The sequence below is a fragment of the Triticum dicoccoides genome, chromosome 6B (assembly GCF_002162155.2).
Source record: "Triticum dicoccoides isolate Atlit2015 ecotype Zavitan chromosome 6B, WEW_v2.0, whole genome shotgun sequence".
NCBI classification, from domain to species: Eukaryota; Viridiplantae; Streptophyta; class Magnoliopsida; order Poales; family Poaceae; genus Triticum; species Triticum dicoccoides.
The window spans coordinates 712,876,971-712,886,826 of NC_041391.1; the positions used below are offsets into that span (position 1 = coordinate 712,876,971).

Here is a 9,856-nt window from a genome sequence, read left to right on the forward strand (position 1 = left end):
ATATGTTTTTCTAAGAGTCTGTACAGTGCAGTTTATAAATTGGAGCCGACCTGCTGGGGCATCTTTCTGACATATTAACATCTATTTTGAATTAACTTACGTGAAATTGTACTTAAAGGTCAAGGATAGGGAATTAAAATACTTCAACCGAATTTGATTGGAAACAACATGGTGCTATTGGCTATTAGTCTACTAGTTGGGTCCGACATTTACTAAAACAAAACCTCGTTTGCTTCTTTTTTTATTTGCTGAAAAGCTCTGAGCATCTATATATTATGGATATCTTAATGTTTTGTAAAAAACATCTTTATAGTTTTCCTACTTTGAGTACTAATGATTTTGGTTTTCGCTCACATTTGTGGCATTTTCTTTGGGCGTACCTTCTGGCACGACACCGCCATCCGACACAAGTTTGGCCGGCGAAGCAGCTCTGCTTGCTCCGGCACTTACTTTGACGCCTCCGGTGACTGTTGGTCCTCTTCTCTGCTCTCTATCAAGCTCTATGACACTTGATACTTGTTGAGGTAGTGTAAACTTACTTGTACAAGTGGGTCATTGCTATTGGATATTTTTTGCTAGTTTTCTGGATCCCAAATCTTGGTACTGGCCTGCTGGTGTTTGTTTTTGTGTATTGAAAGAAAAACATGATTTTTCTTGGTGCTCGGGCAGATTTCACCTTCTAATCAATATTTGTGCCATCTAATCCATGCTTACTTGAATTTTATTTTGCTCCCATCTCCCTTAATATTGTGGATTAATTTCGTTTCAAGGCTATCCAAATGGTTGACAAACCATCTCTTTAGTTTTCCTGCCATCAGTACAAATCATTTTGGTTTCCGCTCACATTTGTAGCATTCTTGCTGGACGCACCTTCCGGGACCATGGTGTCATCCCACACTAGCTTGGCCGGCGAAGCAGCTCTGCCTGCTCTGTCGCTCACTCCAACGCCTCCCGCGCTGCCCCTCCGGTGGCCGCTTCCTCTTTGGTCCTGGCATAGGTAAACCTAGTTCCTCTCCTTCACTCTCTCTCACGCCCTCTGTCCCCATGCATGGCCATCGAGCCGTCGTAGATGAAATGAATAATGGTCATTTGCATTTCTTTATTTTGGTGCCTGAGAGTCAGAAGTCCCAATTTCATCTTGTTGGTCTAGATAGAGATTCTGGTTGCTCTGTTTCATTCTAGCTGAATGTTCCTGCAGGTTGCTCTCCTGGTTCAAGTTGATGTTGCTCTGCACTTGTGCAGGAGAAAAACATACATACCCACCCTTGTGCGCATGTTCAGAAATTTCTTAATGTTGATATACATGTTCTGTTGCAATGCACACAAGACCAAAGGGAATCAAAAGTCTAGGATCTAGTTCTGTTTATTTTTATTTTTTTATTTTTTGAGGGGATCTAGTTCTGTTTATATCTGTTGCAATGCACATGTATTACCCTTGGCGATACTAACAATTCATTTTGAAACTGAGATTTGTCAACACATGTGTATGTATTATCCTTACAGATTTTCAAGCGAATAAATTTATCATGGCTATCTAAGTGTTTGCGTTCTGTTCTCAACCACAATTTGATTGGAGATAGAAGAAAGCGTGTATGCAGATACTTCTTAGTGCCTAAAAGACATAAGGAGCCATGCATAGAATCATTTTTAAGTCAGCGGTTCATGCCTACAAGCTTTTGTTTTCTTGCCACAAATGCATATAGCACCCTGAGGCACTTATTATGCTCAGAGACAAACAATAAGATCTCTAGTTTATGGGTTACTGTAGATTATTAGGTAATCGTTATATTTGTGCTCTCGATGCAACTAGTGTTAAAAACGATGATTTTGATGGTTGTAGAAAATAAACTCTGTCTTCTATTAAGTCAAACTATGCAATAAACTCTCCTTGTGGTCATATGTACCGTTATGGTTTAGTTGATGTTACCGATTGTGCGAGTGGTGCATAGTGTTTATCTACCCTGAACCTATCTCACTTATATATTTTGTCTTTGTTTTGTGTTGTGTTCATGAGAGACCTGACTCGGCAGTTTTTTTTTGTGTTGTGTTGTTTAGATAGCAGGAGGGATGTACGACTGTTAGGCCCGAAGAGCACGGTGAAATTGCACATCGTTGACAGTGAGCGGCTCAGCCCTCGTCATGCAAATAGCCAACGCCATCATCATCAGCGAGTAGCTGCTGTAGTACCTGCACCTGGTGAGGTTGGTGGTGCGCTACTACATGCCTCTACAACAAGACACGGTGGCATGCTAAATGGAGCTTTGAGCAGCAGCACATCGTGGGGAGAGGACGGATGTGGTGGTCTGGGAGCCTCGGGCTCCACTACATCTGCCGCTAGAAGCAGCAACAGAACGCGTTGTTCGACTGTGCCAGCCTTGGCGGTGATCTCAACGATTGCATGGAGTGGAAGACTTTGCAGTGTAGCAAGGTTGCTCAGGTCAGGTTTTTCTTCTACTTGATTTATTTGTTTTGTTCCATACTAGTGTACAAGTAACTAATGTGAGAAAACAAACAAAAGGTAGTTACTTGTGTTTTGTTTTTGGGCTCCTCTGTATTTCATTTTTGTGTATGGGATCAGTCGGCTGAGATGAGATTCTCTATCTATTCATAGTAGCGAATATCTCCCATCTTAAAAGTATTGACTGATGAAACTGGGAACAAGTTGCCTAGCTTGAAGTAGAAAATTCGTTGTAGCGAGTATCTCCCATCTTAAAAGGTGATGATGATGTTTACAAATGATCTGTTAAAAGAGTGTCTTATGTTTAAATACCCTTCTATAGAGGCAGGTTCCAATCGATTTCCTCGCTGCATTCTAGGCTAGCCTACTGATGCAATTTCATCTACTGAGTTTAGTATTGATGTTGGTTGCATTGGATGGTGGTTATCTCTTTTGTGAAGTATTGCAAAAAATCGTGATCTGAGGCACTAGCATGCCGGCCTTTTTAAGAAGGCATGTGTCGTGCAGGTGCTGTGCCATTTTTGTTTCTTAGATGATGAGGGATGCTCCATTGTTGAATGGGTTCCAGAGCACAACTTTTGTTTTAAAATAAATTCTGGTTTGTTCTATATTATGATTCCTTAAACTTTTGTGGAGTAACAGGTATTATAATACCAACTGTATGGGTGGTGCATAGTGTTTATCTAGCCTGAACCTTTATTGCTTATTTAATTTGTCTCTTTTGTGTTGTGTTCGTTAGAGAGAGGTCTGACATGGTGGTTTCTTTGAATATGATAGGAGCTGCTGAAGGGAAACAACCCTGGATGTCACAGGCTGAAGGAGGAGGTCTTACACATCTTCTTGGTTCAGGTGAATCCTTGCTCTCGTCTCTCTCACTGTCGTGCCGGCCATTGAGACCTTGATTTAGTGTTGGGATCTGTGGTCGTGGTCTTCCAGCCACCAAAATCATTTGACCATGATGATCTTTCATATCAATCAAGTTGTTCTCTTGTAATGCAGTGCGCGTTAGGCCTTTTTCTGCTCCATGCTACTGTTGCTAAAGGGTTAGGCTCAATATGGCGTGTTTGTCAGTGCCAAAGCAACTAGTAAAGTAGAGAATAATTTTCATGGGGTTCATTTATGATCTTCTCTTTGTAGGATCATATTAAGAGCTCCTATAATCTTTCCTGAACCTCCTTGATACGTTGCTTTTTGAAAGTGCTAGTGTGCTCCTAATAATTTTGTTTTCCATACAAAGCCATGCCACTAGTTTGTGAAAGATTATGCCCCAGCGGCACTGCCAATACTTGGGGTGCTTATGTCAATATGTCCTTATTTTTCACTAAGTTATGTATAATGGATCGGTATCTTGGTTTCCTCTCCTTGGTTTTGAGAAGAGCATGTTGTTCTTGTCACCATTGTCTCGTGGTAGTATCAGCCAACACTTATGTGTGAGATTGTCTAGTGTCTTTTTGGGATCACCCACTATAAAACATTGAGTTTTGTGAAGTTGCTCTGGTTTCTTAATCCACGCATTGCATTTTGATGTGCAGGACTTGAGAAATAAGGTGAAGAAAAAGGAAAAAGACATGCTAATCTTTCCCTTCACCGTTGGATGTCGGTCGAATGGTTGATGGCAGGGGGAACTCACTCGACGTATCGAAGCTACTGTATGGACTAAGAGATCTTTAGAGATAGGCATTTTGTTGTTAATTTTTCCTTGTCTGTAGGGTGTGGGCCGAATGGTCTTGTTCCTGGGAGTTTGTAAAATTTGGATTGAATGGCGATATTGGTATAGTCTCAGTGAGTGCTACATATGTACCACCATTGTAAAATTTGATTTGAATTGTATCGTGCAGCAAGGAGTTAGTGGTTAGCAAACAGATTGGATTGATTGGCTGTCATTTTGGCTCATGTGTCCTTGTACCTTTGTAGCATGTTGTGATGCCAAAAAATGATGATGATTTTTTATGTCAATGAAATTTGATGGCTAATGAATGAGTGATTTTGATACGACTGATGCATGGAAATCATGATAACTATTGGTGATTCTTGAAAAACAACCAGGTGCTTTCAAATTTACCACTAGAAAAGAAACTGGGGGCATCTACATATGTTTACCTTCACCTTGTGTTTGTGTGTATGTGATTGTGAGCACAGACATAATTATTTACCATCAGCCAGCAGCCTGTCTGGTTGTTGTCCTGCTTGACATGGTACTGCGGGTCTGTTGTCGCCATAGTCGTGCACACCAGCTCGGACTTTTGATCTACTGCTCGAACTCCTTTGAGAAGAAAGCTCAGGATAATCTGTGTCATCTTAATTATTATGTGATCTAGCTAGCTAGGTTGTTCTGATCATCTGGATTCCTGAATTGGAAGACAACATTGAATCGATGTACGTAGTACCTATCTGTTGTATACAAGTGGTCGTTGCTATCTTCTCTAATATATATGTATACAAATCTTTTAACGTAGCATCTATTTGTTATGACTAATCCATGTGTTTTTTTCCGAGTAACTTGATAGGAAGCGGATGCAATGTAGGTTTGTTTGGGGAGAGAAGGGACATGATTAATCAGGGATTGACAGAGAGATCTGATGTGATTCATCACAACTTAACAGAGAGGGATCTGACGGGACTAACACAGGATTCAGAACATACCTGATGTAAATAGGAAATAATAAATCATCCCACGTACGTATTGTAATATACTATATGGAAACTAAACTACCTAGCGTGATTTGAGGGAGGCCCGTACTTAGTAGCCTCTTATCAGCAAGTTTAACAAACCATCCTAGTAAACCTCCTCGAAATCCTCTCGCCCCCAAAAACCTATGCAACCTTCCGTCTTTAATTGCTATCGCTTCACCTCCTCCTCCATTACTTCCTCTCCCTCCAGTTCTCGTCGATCGTTGGCTCCCTCGCCTCTCACGCGGATCAACCCCTTCTTCCATTACTTCCTGCATCCCTTTCTTGTCGATCCATTGGCTCCGGCGCGCCTCACACGGATCAGCCTCCAATCCAACGTCTCTCCGCGCTGCTCGCTCTCTCATCGCTGCCGTACATGATCTCCTCTCCTCTATAAATGGTCGCCCATGTGCTCTTTCCTCTCCTCTTGCTCCTCCTGCGTCGACTAAGCTGCATCTGCCGCACCCCCTCCTTTCTCCTTAATCCAACACACAAGGACTACATGCAGCAGCAGCAGCCAGTCATATCACAAGATGCCGGGAGATGATCCACACCATGTCGTCGACGCTATGGACATACACGTGCCTGCTGCGTAGCTCTCCTCCGCAAGGTCAGGCTTGTCTCTGTAAGAGCACACCCTTTCCCGATCTAATCTTATTCAGAAAATCTTTGCATGGCGTACTCAAACTGACTATAGTGTTTTGTCACCCTTGGTAATGCGGATGGTTGCACCAGACATGGAACCGGAGATGAAACCGCCGGCCAAGCGACACCACTAAAACTCAGGATGAGATATGGAGGTATGTCCATTCGACCATAACGGGCTAGCCGGCATGTGTTTTATTCACAAATTCATTATAGCGAGTATGTTTATTCACGGGAAACCCCCCTTTGAAACCAAATTTTTGCTAATTAAAAGAGAGATACTATACAAGAGAATTGTGCACTGTTAGAACAACTTACAACATGTAACAATACTATAATTGTGCTTTTAGAGTTACAGAAATGAATTATACTCCACTTACGAATACCTCCAAAGACAACTAAGTTTATTGGGAATAGAAATGTTTGACAAGATAATTGCCAGAATGTTCAAGGTCTGAACAAGTGTGCAAATGGGAAGATTTTAATTTGGCAACTTGATTTTGTTTTGGCTTAGCTATGGGATCCTGGCCCTTATGTTATGTACCTGCTATAGCAAGTGATATGTTTCTGGTTGGAGGCCTAAGGCCAATGTAGTTTTGATTAATACCAGATCTATCTAAACAACCGTTTCATTTGGTTCACACAACATTACTTTTGAGTGAAAAAAAATCATGTGGTTTTATTTATTAGAAATGAATTAGCAGTGCGGTTCATGTACACACTGTGCTTGCTTAATTTTTGAGCTCTCACAAACTGATTGGGACAAACACTAGTATGCGTATCCATTTATCCTTCTGATCATATCATCTTTGATGTCAAGTGGTACTGAAAGTTTGAAACTACGTAGAAGGACGTAGTATAGATCATTCGTAATGATAATTAATCTGCACTAGTTTGTGTTTATTAAACCAACACCAGTGGGTATTTGTTTAGTCGGTACAAGTGGTTCCAACTACAATATTAAATATTTCTGATAGAAACATTCTGGCTGCCACCTGTACAAGTGTAGGAGTAATTTCAAAATTATCATAATTGATGGCATTCATGGTTTTTGGGCAAATACCAAGCAATTTCTCATGCAGCATGCGCCACCTCCAAGCTGTGTGTTGTTTTTTTTTGAAGGGAAGCAGTGTGTTTTTTTTAAGGGGAGCTGTGTGTTGTTAAGAGGTGTTGTTTGTGTCTTTTCTCAGAGTTGATCATTTTAGATGGGCGGGCAAAAGCAGGAGATGAAGTCGTCCATGCATGCATGCATGCTTGAGCTCGATCGATCGGCGTGCAGCTGTCAACTATATATATAGTGGTAACGGAAGGACATGGCTGTGGAGCGGTGTTGTAGTGCCGGTGTGGATTCGTTTCTTGTAGAAAAAAACGCGTTATGCTGCCGAAATTTCCGGCGAAATTCCGCACGACTTGTCGAAATTTTGGTCTTGTCTGTAAGAAAAGAAAAAAATCTAGGGTGTTGGGTGCAAAATGTTAGGGACTCGGCTGCAAGAACATGTTGTTTGCGGGGATGGAAAAGGAAAAAGGATGCGTTGTTCCCGTTTCTATGACGTCACGTGTCAAGTCGACCACGCGAGGAAAAAAAAGTCGACCACACGAGAAAATAAAAAAGCAAGAGCAGCAGCGACTCCCGGCATCCGCTGACTCTTTTTTCTATCTCGCGTGCTCTCTGTTTTTCTTCTTCTTCTCCCTTTATTTAATTTGCCGCCCCGCCGCAGACCAACCAAAAGAGAAAGAGGAGTACTCGTAAAGTAAAGAGCGAGCGCTTGCTTGGATGGAAGCATGTTTTTGCGTTTACACGACACGAAGAGTCTACCTACGTATAGCGAGGATTTGCATTCTCTTGGTCCACCTAGCTAGGATTTGCTCTCCTTCCATGCATGAGACTCCTGGACTACCAAAAACCTCGCTTGTAATATACAAGGTCGGTGCTTTCCGACAATTAGAGAAAGATGACCCACGGCCAACGCTACTAGAGATCGAATTTTCTTCTTTACCAACAACAGAAAATATAGCAGAGATCGAGATCGAGCCATGGACATGTTGGTCGCCAGCGGCTGGTTCACGGGGGTGCTGTCGTCGTTGACGAGGTTCCTCTTCATGTGGTCCATGGCGCAGCAGTGCATTCCGGATTTTCTCAGGAACTACGTCGACACGCTCGCCAGCCGCATCATGGACGCCATATCCCCCTATGACACCGTCACCATGGACAAGCGCCACCCCGACTACTTCGGCCACAACCAGGCCTACGCCACCGCCGAGGCCTACCTCACCGCCACCTGCCGGTCCGGCGCCCGCTGCCTCCGCGCCACCCTCGGCTTCGACGACGACCGCATGAGCCTCGCCCTGGACGACCACGAGGATTGGTGTTAGAACAAATTTTTAAATCATTAAATGCTACTGAACATTATTTTTGAATGGTACAAAACATTTTTTAATTACATGGAGATTTTTTACATTGTATAAACATTTAAGAGTAGCAGAAAGAAATTTCTGAAACATGTGAACATTTTTTTAAAGTCATAAATGTTTTTTAAAGATATGAAACACTTTTTAAAATTACGCAAACACTTTATAAATTGTCTAATTTTTTTGAATGTCACAAACATATTGTTGAAAATCATGATCAATTTTTAAATGTCGTCAACATTTTTAAAGCACGCAGGAGGGTGCAGCAGGCAATTTGATTTATCTAGCAACCAAAGAAGAAACAGCACTGTCCAGTAGCTGAATTTTTAACTGAAGCTAGCGACCAAAGAAGCAGCCATGTAGGCAACTTGATTGATCTACAGGAAGCTAGCAGTATGTGCGCATGGCTGGATTGAAATTGAACGCATTGCTGCTGAATTTGTTTAGCTAGCGACTAGAACCTATTATGTTGTTGTTTGTTTGTTGTTGCTTCAGTTAAACTGCACAAGACATGTACTGTAGTAGTACCTTGCATGTGTTTGATGATATATGTGTAGATGCAATGCGGCCTTGGAGTGGTGATGCCCTATTTTAGGATAGCTGTTGGAGACAGCGCTTGCTCATGCCCAAAATAATATATCAGTTTTCGTGTCGAAAAAGTTTTACTCCACCAGCTTTTCGTGACAAAAAATAAGGCTGATGTTGGAGATGCTCTAAATGTGTGATTATTTGGTTGTCCACTTTTCCTTGTTGCTATCTCTTATAACTCTCTTGATCAGTCTGCTTATGGCCACTTGATTGCAGAATTAGAAATTTCATGGAAGCTTGCGGGTGAGTTCCTTTGAAATTAGAGTGCGAGCAAAATAGGGTATTCTCATTGTCTAGCTAATCATGGTTGTTATGTTGGTAGCACCCCTCGTTAGCTATGCCAGGTTCCAGATTGTATCTCTGAAGCTTGTATTAGCGGACTATAATTCTATTCTTATGAAATAAAACCTATTCTTTCTCCCAGAGAAAGTATCTAGCATCATCACGTTTCTTCTTGTTTGAGAGTGTGTCTTCATGTTTTATTATCTCAGCAAAATGTGAACACACATACTTGAACACATTTAATAGTAGATCAGTGCACGCTATATAGTATGCACGGTTGAAAAACACTACCTATTCACTAGCCTACTACTGGTACTACAAATTTACGCATAAAGTCAAGCAGTTATTGAGGAGAAAATTTGACAAAAAGATTCACCCGAACAAACCAGGTGAATGGGGCTCCTGTATAAATTACATAATCTAATTTGTATTACTTGAAAGGAAGATAAACCAACCGATGCGTGTCAGCACCCTACGGACTGATTCGGATGCACGGATACATACTTTGTGTATACTATGTACGCATCATTCACTGACTCACACATTTGTACTGTATGCTATCGTGGGCAGAATTATTGATCCTCGTCTTCTTTCTAGTCGTGGTGGCTAATATTGTCGTCCCTATCGTCTTCCTCCTTTTCTTCATCACTACTGTCATTCCCTTCTTCATCTTTGTCCCCGGCAGATGCTTTCTCCTTCAGCTGGCAGGAGACATATAGTTGTCGCTTTATTGTATGAAATGCAAACGCCCTGTAATTGCTTTACTTTATCACTAAGCGGTAGCGATAGTCGTAGAAGCAATAA

General features: G+C 41.7%; 1 long non-coding RNA gene across 1 annotated transcript; it reads left to right on the plus strand.

Annotated features, from left to right (window-relative positions):
- Positions 1 to 2,173: 2,173 nt before the first annotated feature.
- Positions 2,174 to 4,044, plus strand: LOC119325726. Its single transcript, XR_005157656.1, has 3 exons — positions 2,174 to 2,437; positions 3,236 to 3,307; positions 3,991 to 4,044. It is a non-coding gene; the product is annotated as an uncharacterized LOC119325726 (long non-coding RNA).
- Positions 4,045 to 9,856: the final 5,812 nt, after the last annotated feature.